The sequence below is a fragment of the Mustela putorius genome, unplaced genomic scaffold (assembly GCF_011764305.1).
Source record: "Mustela putorius furo isolate JIRA1106 unplaced genomic scaffold, ASM1176430v1.1 tig00003834_pilon_pilon_pilon, whole genome shotgun sequence".
In the NCBI taxonomy this organism is placed as follows: Eukaryota; Metazoa; Chordata; class Mammalia; order Carnivora; family Mustelidae; genus Mustela; species Mustela putorius.
The window spans coordinates 77,129,420-77,146,981 of NW_025421987.1; the positions used below are offsets into that span (position 1 = coordinate 77,129,420).

Genomic DNA, 17,562 nt, shown 5'->3' on the forward strand with positions numbered 1-17,562 from the left:
CTGAAGATAACTTCTTCCTAAATGATTTAATTCTTTGCATTTGCTTATATTTCTTAATAGTGACCTTTGTTCCTTGAATTTCTTTGTTCTTTAAATTCATTTTCACAGCATCTTAATCATCTAAATTTTTCAGTCCCCTGTCTTTGTTAATTTCATGGGCTTTTATGTTCATCATATTACAACCATGCAGGTGTAGGATGATGTAGGTCTTTGAAATTTGTTTTAGTTTTCGTTCAGAGTGCTTACTGCCCTTCTTCTTGTTTCAATAATTAATCAAGTGAGATAGAAAAATTGAGTTGCCTTTGTCTGCTTCAGTTTCAGTAGTATCCTCTTTTCTCATTTTTGGCCAATCATCTATTTCTTTCATATGCTCACTCAATCTGCACTATTGGAACTAACATTAGGTTCCAAACCTATAGGAATTATCTTAATATTCAGATGTTATACTGGGAAGAGATACATATAGGCACAAAATTCGATGTAGCAGTGAATCACAAAATATCTGCTGTATTTGTAACATGTATCTTCAAATTTTATCTTTGCTTGCTATCTTTTTGTATTCAGGCAGTTATTTATGTGCTAGCAAATATATATTATGATATGTTATTCATCTGGAAAGTGTTTTGAAAAGACAACATTCCTTTTTGATGACATAAAAACCAATTTTTATAAAGCCCATTTTCATCAAAAACTGGTTTATTTGAATCTGTGCATTTCATACTGAATGATTTTTATGTTTGCATGGGTAAAATAATTGTAAATATATCTTCTGTGGCCATATGGCTGTAACTCTTTCATCCCTGATGCCTTGGAAAGTGCTGTAAAAAAAAAAAATCTTATTTTTTTCTGCATTTTAATGAATCATTTCTTGTCAGAGAAATACATAGTAATCATTTATTATGTTATAATTGCAGCTTGTGAGTTCGCTAAGTAGAAAAGAAATACTTTGCATAAGCATCACTAATAGCTCTATCAATCTTAGAGCAGTCTTAGAAGATGACATATATCAAGCCCTAACCCTTTGGTGGGTTTGCACTTAAATCAGGTATTGTCAATGAGCATATTAGAACAATATAATAGTAAACAGAATGCTGTCTCCTCAAACATGGCCACATTCTAATCCCTGTAGTCTTTGAATATATTACCTTACATGGCAAGTAAGTGATTTATATGTGTGATTATACATGTGATTAAGTTAAGAATTTTGAGAAAATATTATTCTAGATTAGTTGGACGGGTCCAATATAATCACTGTGTTCTTATCTGGGTAAGAGAAACACAGAGTCTGAGAATGAAATGTGACTAAGGAAGCGGAAATCAGAGAGAGAAAATGAATTTAAAATACTGTGTTGGGGCGCCTGGGTGGCTCAGTGGGTTTAAAGCCTCTGCCTTTTGCCCAGTCGTGATCCCAGGGTCCTGGGATCAAGCCCCGCATCTGCTCAGCAGGGACCCTGCTTCCTCCTCTCTCTCTGCCGGCCTCTCTGCCTACCTGTGATCTCTGTCTTCAAATAAATAAATAAAATCTTAAACAAAAAAATTAAAAATTAAAAAAATAAAATAAAATACTGTGCTGTGATTTTGACAATAGAAGAAGAGGCTATGTGCCCCGGGAGGCAGGCAGGTTTTAGAAGCTACAACATTCAAGGAAGTGGGTTTTCCCAGAGAGCCTCCATAAATAAGAAGATAGCTCTTTGGACACCTTGATTTCAGTTTTAGCTCCATAAAACCCATTTTCAACTATGATCCATAGAACTGTAAGATAATAAATTTGTCTGTTTTAAACTACTATTTATGGTGACTTGTTTCAGCAGCAATTGGAAACTAATAACAATAATCATTCATGTATAGGAGGATGAATTGTTGGGGGGAAAAGGCCAGCCAATGTTTAATTATGAAGTAGGTAAAGTTCATTCTCTTCTCTCTAATGAAAGAAGAGCCATTTCTCTGAACTTTTTCTTTTTGCCCCAGCCCAAGCATCTTGTCTAAATCACATCTTTCCTCTGTTCCAGGTTGTCTTGTTTGTTTTTCTTTAGGACCTTACTTCCCCCACACCATCTCCATTATACCTCTCCCAGCAACATGAACTTTGTGTTTGATATCTGTGCTTAGAAGTTATAAAGTAGCCATCTGATTTCAGTTTCTCCCATGAGATCTCTGTTGCTGTCTCTTCATACCTACTCTCTAAGCTAAGAAAGGTAATTCAGACTTCCAGGTAGAGAGGATTGTAATTCAAATCTACACAGAGAAAGAATTCTAATTCGAACCTACTTACAAAAAGGAAGTTTAGAGTCAGCAAGCCTTTCTGATCCTATTTCTACTGTTAGGGAACCTGGACTGGATCCTGACAGAAGAACCAGGAGCACTCAGACACCTTGGAGGATGGGAGATTTATTCAATGCCGATGGGCTCAGAGGAGAATAATCTCTCTAGGTCTGAGCCTGGAGCACAAACAAAGGGGGTAGTTCATACACTTTTACTTCTGTATCTGTATCTGTGCCACTCTTGCAGACATACCATGGGGACTAGGGGGAGGGACCTGGAATGGCCCTGAGGCTGGGACTGGGATTCCCCTGCCAGGTTGTTTGGCCATCTTAGAGCACAGATTTCCCTTATCACTATCACTCAATAATAGTATAAAAATATTAGAACTAATCGAATAATGTACTGAGAAGAGTAATAGTAACTGCCTATTTGAAGCAATTGATTAAAATTGTTAAAAGAACAATTCTAATAAATGTAAAAAATTATTGGTGCAAACCATAAGAGGACAAAATATAGAAGGAACACCTAACTTTTTATTTCAGTTAACAACAAAAACAATAATAGGACCTAGTGTATCCAAAACACTGTTCTAAATAATTTATAGGCACTTATTTCATGCTTGAAACTACTCTATCCCCATTTAATATAAGAGGAAACTGAAATAAAAAGAAATCAGGTGATTTTTCCAAGGTCAGGCAACTGATAAGTGGCAATATGCTTAAAAAATAAATACATAAATAAAGTACTGTATACACATACCTCTAAAAAATAGTTCCTGGGGCACTTCGATGGCTTAGTCAGTTAAGCATCTGCCTTGGGCTCCCTGGGTCGTGGAATTGAGCCCCACATTGGGCTCCCTGCTCAGTGGAGAGCCTGCTTCTCCTTTTCCTCCTCACTTGTGCTCTCTCTCTCTCTCAAATAAATAGAATCTTTAAAAAAGTCAATAATTTAATTTGTCCCAAATGTACATTTTAGTCCCCATTATCTTCAATCAATGTCAAATGCAATAATCTTAGATAAACTAATTTGGTCACTTATGTGCAACAAAATTGAGATTGGTTCATCATAGAATTTATGCCCTTGAAATGATCAAGCCAGGCTATTGTGGAGTTGAGCTTTCCTTCTCTCTGAAGATAGCCAGGAGACCCATACAAGTCATGAACTTAATACTAGAATAAACCGTGGGGCGCCTGGGTGGCTCTGTCAGTTAGGAATCTGCCTTTGGCTCAGGTCATGATCCCAGAGTCCTGGGATTGAGCCCTACATTAGGCTCCCCGCTCCACAGAAAGCCTTCCTCTTCCTATCCCTCTGACCCCTATTCATGCTTGCTCTCTCTCTGTCTCTCTCAAACAAATAATAAATAAATAAATAAATATCTTAAAAAAAAATAGAATAAACTGTGGTTTAAGTCAGTGATTCTCAAACTTTAAATACATCAGAGTGATCTAGGGGGCTTGTAAAAAGCAGAGTTCCATCCACATCCCCAAAGAATCTGATTCAGTAGGTCTAGGGAGGTGCCAGGTACTTGTATTTCTAAAAGTTCCTGCTAATTCTGATGCAGGCCAGGGGCTATACTTTGAGAACCACTGCTTTAAATCTATAAGCCATATCAGAACCAATCTGTGAAAGACATAGAATTAAAAAAAAAAACATTTTGGGGCGCCTGGGTGGCTCAGTGGGTTAAGCCGCTGCCTTCGGCTCAGGTCATGATCTCAGGGTCCTGGGATCGAGTCCCACATCGGGCTCTCTGCTCAGCAGGGGGCCTGCTTCCCTTCCTCTCTCTCTGTGATCTCTTCCCTTCCTCTCTCCTACTGTGATCTCTCTGTCAAATAAATAAATAAAATCTTAAAAAAAAAAAAAAACAACATTTTTTTTCTTGACTCCCATTTTAAAATAGTCCTGAATTAGGCTAACTAATGCTACATTATGTTAGAAGATTTGGACACATGATTACCTATTAAAATACCAAGATTATAGATTCAACCATGGGTTTCATATTATGCGAGAGAAATGGCTGCTTTAAATGTCACTTGAAAAAAAAATAAATGTCACTTGGTTAAGTGATTGAAAATTTTAAAAAAGTTATGAATTTTTATAGACACCCTTCACCAATAATCATGGTATTACTCCTTTGTCTCCCTCCCTGATCTGCTAGCCAAACTCTTACAAAGAACTTTTAATATTACTTTTTTCTAGGGGTGACTTCTCGAGTACACAAGAAGTTGTTTTCCTTTTCTGCCCTCTATCACATAATATTTACTTTCGTTTATGTTCTGACTGAGTTATAGTCTAATTTGTTAATTTGTACATCTATTTTCTTTTGTAAAATGTGACCTCTTATTTTTCTTTATAATTCCAAAAACTAGCTCGGGGCAGAAACATCATGGGCACTAAATAATATTTGGGTTAATCAATGATACATAGTGAGTTGTGTCAAACTCTGACCTCTATAAATGCATGCACAGTTGGGGGCAGGGGTAGTATGGTAGTTATGTGTGCTCTTTATCAAGACTAAATTCACCACTCAGTATTATTTAATCAATATTATTTAATCAACCAACATTATCTCTTATTAATGGAGTTCTTCTGATAGAACCAGTAGCAGGAGAAAGTTTGCTGGTTCTCAGAAATTTAAAATACATGCAGATTTCCTTCTTTTGTAACATGAATATCTATCTTAGTGCTCCTGGTTGCTTGGAAACATTTTGAGACAAAAAACTTTACAGCTATTTGTAGGTTCCTTAGATGTGGGTTACTTGCAGAGAGAACTAAGTCTTAGCTACTGTTACATGGCTTTTGAGACAATTGCTGGGATTTTAAAGTATAGCGATTACATTTTTATTTTTATATTTATCATGGTTTATTTTGTTGCACTTAGGCTACTTTATCAGCTACTTTAGCTTGATTTATGCTGGTTCAGAATTCCAAGCATTGCATTTTAAATTAGGCTGACCCTTGAAGAACTGTTTCTGGCAGTCAGGACACTAACACAGTGCTGGGAAGCTTAGATTATTGCTTGTCTTCAAGCACATTCGCTGACAGAAGTAACTCAGATTTTGAGCACATTTCAATCCCTACAAATGTGTTGATTGTTCAGATCAGCTTTTTGAGATTCAGTTAGCAGGCCATAAGGTGTTTGTTTATGGCTGTTTATGAGGAACTTGGAGAAGGTAGTTAAAACCAAGACAATGAAAATGTTTAGCCTGTAGTTAATATGCACTGAATATATTAGAATATATTGACTTAGGTAACTGAATTTGCTGAATTATAATTATGCTTGAATGTCATTGTCAGCTTGGGTTGCTGTCACAAAACGCCACAGATTAGGGGGCTTAAACAACTGGCATTTATTCTCATAATTCTAGAGGCTAGAAAGTCTGAGATCAAAGTTCTAGCAAGATTCTGTTCTGTGAGGGTCCGCTCAACAGCAGGTAGACAGCTACCTTCTCAAATGACAGAAGAAGTTCTGGTGTCTTTGCCTTTTCTTATAAGGGCATTATTACCACCATGGGAACTTCGCACTCATGTCTTCATTTTAACCTAATTATCTCCCTAAGGCTCTACCTCCTAACACCATCAATATTGAGAATTAGGACTTCATTGTATGATTTTTGGAGAGGCGACCCAAATATTCATACCATAACAGTATGTAATGAGGATAGATGATTCAGATTTATTGAATTTTTTTAAAAAAAAGAATGAAAAGAACAACAAATATTCTTTCTCTTGATGTATGAAAATATCTAGTACATGTTGACTATTTCAATATATTAAGATATATTGGACACTATTTCTTGCAAGAGAGTTATTCCTATACCTCCAATACTCTTTTTCATTATTGTGTGTTATTTGGAAATCTGTTACCATTAGAAAGTACAGTAAAAATGGCAACAAAAATAATGAGAATTTTCATGATTGTTTAATGATTGCTGGTGAGATAGTGAAATCAAACCCACAAATAACCTCTCTGGTTTCCTTCTTTGTTCACCTCTCATGCTCTCGTGCAGGATTATCTATTTGTAAATGCTTGGTAGTAAGTAGGAAGGAGACAGAAATTTTAAATGTACACCATTAATTCATAGAATGAGAAAAAAGATTTAGGTCATTTTTCCCAGCCACCATTTAGTTATCATTGTCATCATGATTTATTTATGATTTTAAAAATAATTATAAATATTATTGCTCCAAAATATTTATTATGGGTCAGGCCCATCTATAAATGATTTAATCCTAACAGTGAATCCATCAGGTAGATCCTTTTATTATCCTTATTTTACAGAGGAGGAACGGAAAGAGGTTAAATAATTTGCCTAACGTCACATGGATAGTAAGAGGTTGAGCTGAATATGATCCCAGGTCACAGAACTCTGGAGCTCTTTAAATCAGCATGCTGTACAATTTTCTGGGAGTCAGGTGTCTGAACAAGGGAACATTATTTGTATGCTTCACCTCTCATGACATTTAGAAGCACCAATGTATCTTTAAGACCTATGTCTATTAACATTTTGGAGGAGAGGATAAGGATGTCACTAGACCAAAATATACCCTGGTAAAGCTAGATCCACTGATCTTAATTTTTCTACTTGATATAGTACAAAAACAAACAAACCAACAAAACAGATATTTGAAAATAGCTAATATGATCTCCCTTCAATCTTCTGTTTTCCTGGCGAGGAGAACTTTTACTTTGATAGAGTTCTGAGTCCTATTGTTTTTTCCTCAAACAATAACATTTTATGCATTGTATTGAAAGAAACTAACTTTGAGAATACCTCTTTGGTCACCTGTGGCCATCTTTCTCCCATCCTCAAAATGAGAACATGTGTATTCCAGCCTTTCTGAAGCTCTTCACATTTCTGCCTCTGCACTGTGTTGCTCTCATCTCTCTGTCCTGTTTTCTACCGTTGTCACTCAAGAAGGCATCATATCCTGTACGCCATGCTTGGGGCTCTATCTATGTATTCTTGGGAACTTCTTTAACCTCTTTGCCTATAGTTGCCTGTGTGCCCTAATTTCTTAAAATTGTTGTTGTAGGAAAGAGGCCATTTTGTATGAGAATGACTTTAATTCTGTTTGATTCATTCTCCTTCAGAGCTTCAGAAGTCTTTTTCCCTTTAACATTAAGTAAGGTTTAAGATGCTGATTGGACAGTCAAACCATCCATGTAAATGTGAGAGATAGATTTTGTAAATAATTTAAATCCACAGATGGTGACCCAAATTCATTTTAACTAATCATTTACTCTCTGCTTCAGCTTTTAGTAGTCTTGTGACTATTTAGTAAATTGACTAATTTTTATTTTAAATACAGTTGTCCTTTGAACAATGAAGGGGTTAGGGGCACCATCACCTGCGTAGTCAGAAATCCATGCATAACTTTTACTCCCCAAAACTTTACTAATAGCCTCCTGTGGACTAAAAGCCTTACTAATAACAGCCAATTAACACATATTTTGTGTGCTTGGCATGTTATAAATATTAAAATCATAAGAAAAAGAAAATCTACTTGTACTATACTGTAAAAAAAAATTCCCATATAAATGGACCTGCACAATTTCAACCTGTTGTTTTAAAGGTCAGCTAAGTTATTTTATTTCATATCCCTTCTACTACTCTTCTGGAAGTCCTGAGGAGAAAACTGAAATTTTACCACTAAAATAAAGCAACACTAGGCAGTTGGAAGATCCCAGATATGAGTACAACCATCCCTAAATAAGTGAAGGTAATTAAAGCTACTCTGTCTTCACAGTGTGTTGTAGATTGTTGTCTAACTTGCTGTCTACAGGGGATAGCAGAGAGAACCCTGGCTTTGGAACTTGACTAATTTAGTTGGCATGCTGACTGTCATTGACTAGCCATATTGTCTAGAGTAAATAGCGGGACTTAGGTTTCAACTTTTAGCTTTCAACTTCTGAATGTTTTCTTGTACAAAACAAGAATAATAACACCTATACCTTATTCTAAGGAGTTGATAAGAGAATGTACATTAAGTACACACAACTGTGCTTAGCAGGTAATTGCCTCACAGTAAATGATAGCTGCTGTCATTTCAGTTATGTATTCTGGCTGATATATTTTGGTTGTAGTTTAGAACTCTTCTTCCTTTTGCCTTGGAGTATATAGTATAGGAAAATTCTTTGGTGCTTCCTAACTCTGGGAAGTGACATTCAGTCGCTGAAATGTAGGATTATTACTTGCCACATGTCATGCTGGGAGGAGGCTCTGATGCAAAAATGAGAATTGTAAAACAATTGAAATACACTTTAGACCTACACCTGGAGTACTGGGGAGACCACAGCAACTCTTATCCATTCTAGTAAATTGGGACAACCACTTGATGTTATGTATAAAGGTGAAGGTGTACAAAACATATAAACCAGCAATTTCACTTCTAGTTGAGCACTCCAAGAGAGATTTAGCCACATATTACAGTGAGGAATGCACAAGGATATTCTTAACTGTGTAGTTTGTATAGAAGAAAAAACCAGAAACATGTAAATGTCCTTCTCTAGCTACTTAGGTGAATTGTAGTATATTCATACAATGACAGTGAAAATGTATGAAGTGAATTTTCTGGAATTAGCATGAATGAATCTCACAAATTTAAGACTGAATGGAAAAGAATATGTGCACAAGGGTGCATGCAGCATGATATATTTACATAATGTTTTATATCAAAACAGTATTTCATAGATACATATTATAGTTTTATGTTACATATGTATGAAAGGATATATTCATACATGCAAATCATATCAAATTCAGGATAGATGTTTCTAGTGGGGAGGCCGGAGTGAAATCACGGAACTGGTAATATCTTACTTCCTTAGCTAGTGTTTCTAATATAATTCTTGTAAACCTTTTGTATATCTAAAATATTTAATACAATAATGTTGTGCAATAGGTTAATGATAAATATACAGCAAAAAAGCCCCTGTGACTTGTTAATTATTCCTGTATTTTATTATGTCATCATTCTCCTAAGAATTATACCTTTAAAATATATTATTTTTAATTTGAAAATTAAAAAAAAAATCTGTTTTATACTATCTGGGTGAGATTTCAGTATCAAAATTTAGGGGTTATGTAATTTTTGCTCCCAGTAACCTATCTCTGAACAACTTTCACTGATAATTATTAAGCAGCTGAAGGTGTCTGCCTACAGTATTGAATGGCATAACTTAGTAAGGCATGAGTTTAAATATTTGGCCATTTGAGTGATGTCTGACATATGGCAAATGTTGAGATGAACTTAGAGAACTGAAGTAATAATAATAAAAAAAACCTTTAATTTTAGCATCAGTTTTTTATTATACACTAATCTTGCACATGACTGTTTTCTGAGAAAATTCTCTGCCTGTGGTTGCTTCCCAGCTCCCAGCACCAGTCAGGAATTAACTCCAGTACCTTTGTCAGATGTTCCTATCTTTTCCTTCTAATTGTCTCCTTTTCCTTTGACTTTAGTGTTTGACTAATTTAAAAATAAAATCATTCAAATGTCCCCTTTGTTGAAATCTCTTAGAAAACAACAAGATTTTAAAACATTATTTTGAAATGTTACCTAACAGAGAGAAATGAACACCTAAAATATTAAACTGTTTCTTTATTAAATATAACCCGCAGGCACCGGGCCAGGGGTTGGAGCAGGGAGCGTTCGATTAAGCATCCGACTCTTGGTTTCTGTTCAGGCCATGATCTCAGGGTTGTGGGATCCAGCCCCAGGGTAGGCTCTATGCTCAGGGTGGGGTTTGCTTTCTCCTCCCCCAACCCCCACACTCACTCACACCTGCACATGTGCGCGTGGGCTTGCATGCTCGCTGGCTCTCGCTCTCTCTCAGGTAAATAAATAAATAAATAAATAAATCTTAACAAAACAAAACAAAAACCTTGCTTTTCCTTTATTGCCTTTGAGTTTTAAAATCAAGTACAGAAAACTTCTTTGGCAAAATAGGCTGACCCTTTGGTTACTGCAGGTTTCCTTGAACTGTTTGTCTCTGGAGAGCTGATTATCTTCTCCAACTTTTCACCACCAGGAGTAGGCTTTTTATGTCAGAGACTCAGTTCAAAGTGAGTGAACATCTATTCTAACTTTACCTTAGTTTCTAGTCGTCTGAGCCCTACTAGTTATTACTTCATCCAATAGAAGAACAATAAGAAAGTTTCCTCAAGTGGGGAAAGCAAAAATAATACAGTGATTAAAAAGATCATCTTAATAGTCCTTTAATTCTTTTTTTTTTTTTAAGATTTTTTTTTTAAGATTTTTTTTTTTTTTTTAATTTATCTGACAGAGAAATACACAGCGAAAGAGGAAGCACAAGCAGGGGGAGAGGGAGAGGGAGAAGCAGGCTTCCCCTTGAGCAGGGAGCCCAGTGTGGGGCTCAATCTATCCCAGGACTCTGTGATCATGACCTGAGCAGAAGGCAGACACTCGGTGACTGAGCCTCGAAGGCACCCCATTATTTTCTTTTCTGATGTTTCCTTTTATAGTAAACATTATTTAAATTTTCCCTGCTTGGTGATGTCTAAAAGCTTGTGTCTGTTATGTCAGCCTGGCTACTGCAGTTTTTAGGGCTTTGATTCCTTGATTCCCATCATCAAGGAGACGTGTTTCCATGTTTCACTGATAGCTGTTCATCCATTCATACATGCATCTGATCATTCACTTCATAAAAAAATTTTGAAGATCTATTGCCTTGTATTTGTTGCAAGAATGGGAATAAACATGGTTATAAACAATTTCATGATAGGAAATGCTATAATTTAAGCATTGGTACAATGGTATATGAGGATTCAAGGTTGATTGTTGCCTATCTTTGTGAGTCCTCACATTTACGTATTTTATGTATCGCTTCTAATTATATGTGTTCTAATTTTTATGTGTTTTAACTCTCCAAAATATTGTAAACCTTAGGTTTAGAAAATCTCCATTTTCTCCTTCTTCCTCCACCCCCCCCCCTTTTTACAAGTCCTTGATTAGAATCAGGACTATAGATTATAGAATGAAATTCTACGAAATGATTATTTTATTATGTATGTTTATGTCACTACAAGTACAAAAAGACTTAACCTTTTTACTAATTGGATTTTTTAAAAATTATTTTTCAATATGTTAACTATGGGTAATTAATCCTGGCATGGCTATTTTGTGAGGCCATATGAGAATAATCTGATCAGTAGACTATACACTCATTTAGTAAACATTGATTTCCTTCCATATTATGTGCCAAGCACCATTCTGGGCCCAAAGTGGAGTTGAGGAGCCTAAAGAGATTAGTGAATAGACCTTGCCCTCAAGGACACGATAGTTACATAAATACATCATTAATCTGCAGTGTAAGTGCTTTAATTGCATACAATCACTTGTAGTGTCATCTTATTGCTTCCCTCATTTGTCTTTTAAATATTTCCTTTGTTAATATTTATTATTTCCTGATCTGAGTATATTTATCTGCTCTTACCCAACATGGGTTAATGCATCAAACTGAACTGCTGATTCTAGGTCAGCAAAGATTAATGTTCCACGCATCAAAAACTCTCTTCATTCTGCAATATGTGTTGTTGACTCTGTGATGAGTTCTCTTTCTGTCATTAATTTTGTACTCTGGGAGGCAATGTTGACCCATAATACCTGACTACAATAATACCACAAAGAAACAAAGGAAAAATATTTTAAGCATGATCCTAAAATGCAAATTTTATAGCAGTTCCAGGTGTGTTCATATAGTTGAGTAAACGAAGAGTAATGTAATCAAGTATTTAGGGAATGGTAGAAGTCCTTTGTCTTTATGGAGAGCATCATAACGTCACTGTAGCTTAGCTTCATCAGTAGTTATATGAGTGGGATCTAACACATGCTGGTCTTGGGAATGCTCTGATCTGGGAATGTTTTGAAAATTAAGGAGGGGTGGTTGTTAAAGACAGTGTCAGGAATTTATCCCCATGGGACCTCTATGGTAATAACCCCAGGAGGCATACTCTGAATCAAATGACATGTGTGTGTGTGTGTATATACACTTATACAAGAGTGACGAGTTCTATGCAGAAAAAAAGAGAGATCTAACTCTAGTGGGGGAGGAAGAAAAAGCTTCTCTAAGCAGTTAAGTTTTGGATGAATTCCAAAAGATAGCTATAGTCTGTGTATTTTTATTCCACTTTACAGTAAGCATTATTTTGAGGCAATGCTGCTTAAGGTTAAACCTTTTATGTAACCAGTATTCTCATTGATTTGTCGAAGTGGATGGAAAAAACAAGGCTCTTTTGATCCCCACTTACTAGAATCTGCATGAAGTGAGCAAGACTGTTCTTATCCATTTCTAAGGAAAAGATGGGAGTCAGAACATCCTGATGTAAAGCCTCTTCTCTGATAGTGTAATTGAGCTGTTGTGTAATTGGTGGTCTCCTAAATAAACACATTTATTTCCATCAAAATGAATTTTACAGTTCATTTTAAAAATAAACTGACAGTGGGAGTAAGTTAGATAATTGATTAGTTTATTTGGTAATTAAACCTTACTTAGCTATTTCATATTTTAATTTCCCTTTTATTATCCCTAAAATAGGTAAAACAGATATTGCTAATGCATCAGGCTTTGCCATAATGTTCCTGGAAATTATTGCATGGGTGAACTCCATTTTGTGGCAAGATGCTTTCAAAGAATAAAAATATCTCAGAACTAATATATTTGTATTTATAAATTAATATAAAACTAGTCCCAAAATAATGGCTCATTTAACAAGACTACAGCTTTACTATCAGAGAGTTAAACTGACTTTCTTGGGTTTTTAAGATTCAGAAGGAAGATTTTTAAAATAATTGAAATCATAATTCCTATGTTTTCCTTGGGACTATATGCCCTACCATTTCATTCACAAATTCATTTTCTTTTATCAGTTGAACAGAAGGTTGGTTTTTACCTTGTCACATTTGAATAACTTACTACAGGTCTGTTTAATGTATTTTGTCATGACTTCCTAGGAGATTAGCAGCTAAAATTTGGTTCATACTAAGTGTAGAATGTTCACTGATTTGCCTCCTGAGTTTCAGATGAGTTAGCCATTAAAGGTGGAAGAGAAAGAATTACTATTCCAAGTTAAAAAAATATATATTTTTGCATGCATTTTAATTATGACAAATTCCTACTTTTGTATTTTTTTTCTAATCGTGGCTAACATTGATAATAGCTGTTCCTGGCACCATTACTATTGATTCCTAACCAATGCATATTTCTCAAATCAGTATATTTTGTTTACTGATATGATGTTCTTATCAACATAGCAATAATATTTAACACCATCCCTGGCAGTTTGGACTAGCTCATTATAATATCAACCGGTTTGAGATTTTGGTTAGAGCCAATATAGAATAAAAATTTATATATTTTCGAACTAAAAGAGACCTGGAAGATTTTCTGATTCAGAGATATATGTGGCTCAAAAAAACCAAGAGACTTTTTTTTTTTTTTAAAGATTTTATTTATTTATCAGAGAGAGAGAGGGGGAGAGAGCGAGCACAGGCAGACAGAATGGCAGGCAGAGGCAGAGGGAGAACCAGGATCCCTGCTGAGCAAGGAGCCCTATGTGGGACTCGATCCCAGGACGCTGGGATCATGACCTGAGCCGAAGACAGCTGCTTAACCAACTGAGCCATCCAGGCATCCCCAAGAGACTTTTTGAAGTCAAGCATATATTATTAGATTTGAAATAAGAGTAGTATTCTATTTAGGTTTTTTGTTTTGGGTTTTTTGTTGTTGTTTTATTTGTTTTTTAAAGATTTATTTATTTATTTATTTGACAGAGATCAGAAGTAGGCAGAGAGGCAGGCAGAGAGAGAGGGAGGGAAGCAGACTTCCAGCTGAGCAGAGAGCTCGTTGTGGGGCTCAATCCCAGGACTCTGGGATCATGACCCAAGCTGAAGGCAGAGGCTTTCACCCACTGAGCCACCCAAGGGCCCCCTTTTTTTTTTTTTTTAAGATTGTATTTATTTGACAGAGAGAGACACAGTGAGAAAGAGAACACAAGCTAGGGGAGTGGGATAGGGAGAAGCAGGCTTCCCACTGAGCAGGGAGCCCAATGTGGGACTCCATCCCAGGACCCTGGGATCATGACCTGAGCTGAAGGCAGACACTTAACCAACTGAGCCACCCAGGCGCCCCTCTGTTTAGGTTTTTGATGCTTTGAAAGTCACCTGACTTTTGTGAACTTTATATTTTCCATCTACAAAATGTCAGGGATGCATGTTTAAGCATATTTAGTAGAATAACAATTGGATTAAATGTCAGAAGCCCAAGGTAGATTCCCCTTCTACCACTCATAAGTTATTTGTCCTTTGTCAAATTATTTATCTTCTTGAGCCTTGGTTTCCTTATTGTAAAATGAGACATAAGCTCACCAAACTATGTTAAGTAATGCAGATATAATGATAAGTGATAAAGTATTAACTTTATTTATTTACTTATTTATTTTTGTTTGTTTGTTTTATCAATGAGATCACAGGCTCTTAAGCTTATCTGATAGTTAGAAGATGGGGAAAATAGCCACTCCAGCATTAGCCCTACTTTCAGGCCAAAAAAGATGATAGTTTCTATGAACACCTTACATAGACATTGACTCTTAAATACTATTATAGCTTCTTTGCTCTGATACAGGGGACAGATAAGAAATAATCTTGCCATTATTCCACCTTTTTTCTTTCAGGATCTTTCTCTCCCCTGTCCTTAACTGGTTCCACTCTATGCCACCTACTTTAAGTGTTGCAAACAAAGCCTCCAAAAGTACTTCATGGGAGAGAACCTCCATTGACCATTGCTTGGTTTGGGAAGCCTTTTGAACTCTGTTATTTATCAGTGTGCTGCTTTGAATCACAAAATTGCCCTGCTGTTTCTTGGTCCTATTTTCTTGTTTGTTTTCAGATATAAAGTCAAAGAAACATTGAACAAAAATTTGCTTAGACTACCAAAGATAGAAAAACATTAAATAAAAACATTAATTACTATTTCATGTGAACCAAATGTGGTAAACATGACACCACTAGGACTTTTTAAAAATAAGAATGCTTAATTTGTATATAAGCTATTAGCCCTTACTTCAGAGCATATGTGTGTGTGTGTGTGTGTGTGTGTATACATGCACACATATATATACATATACATATATACATATATATATATATATGTATACCCTGGTGTGACTCCAAAATAGATCCTATGAGTATATGTGTGTTGGTGTATATAAACTGAAATGCAAAAAGCGTCACTGTGAAGAACTTTAAAATATTGAACATAAAATTTATTACCTCATATTTTAGAAGCAGATGTTATTTTTAAAAAGTGATATTTTAAAACTAAGACTTTTAATTAAATGATTTTTACATTGGTACCAAAGTTAACAGGTTGAATGAAATTTTGCTTATGGCATCTGTTGCCATTTTTAGTAGGTGATTAGTCATTTTCTTTTTTCTGCATGTATCTGACAGAAACTCAAACAGAAATGAATCATAGTTTCAAGCTGTTGCTCACCTCATCCCCACCAAAAAGGAGAGCCCTGGAAATCATCCCAACAAATCCAAGACCTAAATTCTGAAAATGCCTTAAGGGGCTTGACAGAAGTATTTAGCAATTTGAAAATTACAGCAATCTGTCACGTCAACTTTTAATGAAAGGTAGCCTACAGCAAGTTAGGAATGATATGGCAGGAAAAAAAAAATCCAAGTGAAAATCTCTTTGTATATTTTAAAACATATTTGCCCCTATAAATATTGAGCTAGAATTGGGTTAACTTTTACAAAGGTAAAGTCATTACTAATAAGGAGTTTATTATGCAGATTAGGTGAGGTTTTTAAAATCTTTAAAATTTTTTTAAGAGAACATGTTAATTTTTAAAAAGATTTTATTGATGTATTTGATAGAGAGACAGCAAGAGAGAATGCAAAGCAGGGGAGCAGGAGAGGGAAAAGCAGACTCCCCACTGAGCAGGGAGCCCAGTTCTGGGCTCCATCCCAGGACCCTGGGATCATGACCTGAGCCAAAAGCAGATGCTTAATGACTAAGCCACCCAGGTGCCCCAGTGAGGCTTTTTTTAAAACCAAGAAATTCATTATTATGTTTCAGTCAATGTGTTTTAACACTGTAATTATTGTATGCACTTTCAAAAATGGTATTTAGTTTGTTTGGATATTTTTCTTTTAAGGGGACCACAGCCTTGTAACTTATTTAGGAGCATCAGATTATTTAATAATGAAGTTTTTCCCTCAACCATGCTAGTATGAGCAACAGATTTAAAATTTAAGAAGCTGCCGTTGTGTAAGAGTAAAGTTTAGTTGGAGTCACCATTTAAACAATATAGTATTATTCCCTCAATGTTTGAATTAAGTGAGACTTTGGCTTCTACTTCTTTTTCTGTCAAAAACTCTGTAATTCCCCACCATAAGTTATCATGTCTTATTTTAAAATTGCTTCTTCTTTAATATAAAGTTATAATATGCACATAGGAAGGTTAATGCTGCATGGAAAATTGATTTATGCCAGTAATGGTGGTTAATTCAAATAATAATTACAAGAGAGAGATGATAGCTCTCCTTTACTCACTATTCATTTAAAATACCTTTTGGAGAACTTACTATGTGCCAGGTGCTATTCTAGTTGCTGGTAGGGATAGGGACAATAAATAAAACCATTCCCTGCACTTATAAAATGATTTCACGGTACTTTTGTTCTATTAGGAGAAGACAGACAGTAAACAAATAAATAAGTAAATATATATAGATGGTACAAAGTTATTAAAAAAAAGGTAAGTTAAGAAAAAAGTCAAGCAGGCATTTTGGGATGATCAGGTGGTGAGGAGGGGGTATGGATAATTTTTCATGTAAGATGCTCTGTGAACGCCATCTGACAGGTGATATTTGAACATAGACTAAATAATAACTGAAGAGTGTTTTAAGCAATTCTCTGGGTTGGGAGCACATTTGGTGTATTAATAGAATGACAGAGTTCTGAATGGTGCCATGTGAGCATGAAGATGATGACATCAAAGAGTAAACAGGATAGAAAATATAGGCGTTTAGAGGGCTTAGATGTTAACTTTGAATGAAAGGAGAAACTTTTAGATAGTTTGGGATGGAGTGATGATATAGGTTTTAAGAGGGTTGCTCTGGCGTCTTATTAGAGAAGAAACCAGCTGGGAAAGGACAATAGCAGCAGAGAAGACAAATTATAAGACTATCAAACATGTAGGTGAAAGAGACTGATTCTTCATTTCCGTGTGTTCATATGGAAGGTGGAGGTTCCCATTTTGAATACATTTTAAA

General features: G+C 35.5%; 1 protein-coding gene across 5 annotated transcripts in view; it reads left to right on the forward strand.

Annotated features, from left to right (window-relative positions):
- The window catches only part of NAALADL2 (N-acetylated alpha-linked acidic dipeptidase like 2), a 1,340,010-nt gene that overhangs the window by 733,960 nt on the left and 588,488 nt on the right, over window positions 1-17,562 (forward strand). The window lies entirely within an intron of this gene.